This window comes from Odontomachus brunneus, unplaced genomic scaffold (assembly GCF_010583005.1).
Source record: "Odontomachus brunneus isolate Ranch 3 - 2012 unplaced genomic scaffold, Obru_v1 Obru_scaffold_143, whole genome shotgun sequence".
NCBI classification, from domain to species: domain Eukaryota; kingdom Metazoa; phylum Arthropoda; class Insecta; order Hymenoptera; family Formicidae; genus Odontomachus; species Odontomachus brunneus.
The window spans coordinates 655171-655480 of NW_022639593.1; the positions used below are offsets into that span (position 1 = coordinate 655171).

Genomic DNA, 310 nt, shown 5'->3' on the forward strand with positions numbered 1-310 from the left:
TTGGACCCATGGGTCAAATACATATCTGAATTTAAATTTTCCCGCTCTTTCCGATTCTGGAATAAAAAATGGGGGTTTCCATTAAAAAAAAAGTTGACCTTAAAATGACCTCGAAAAATGACCTCGAAGTCAAAGGCAAGGTCACCATCGAATCGCTAGGTCAAAACTATGCAACTTTTGTCTGAATGATTTTCTGGGAAAATGCGATCCTGGAAATTTATTTAGGGGTACTGATACTTTTATCACACCCTATATATATATATATATATATATATATATATATATATATATATATATATATATATATATA

General features: G+C 30.3%; 1 protein-coding gene across 9 annotated transcripts in view; it reads right to left on the reverse strand.

The window, feature by feature from the left end:
- The window catches only part of LOC116850353 (retinol-binding protein pinta-like), a 74559-nt gene that overhangs the window by 15148 nt on the left and 59101 nt on the right, over positions 1-310 (reverse strand). The gene's annotated exons all lie outside the window — the stretch shown is intronic.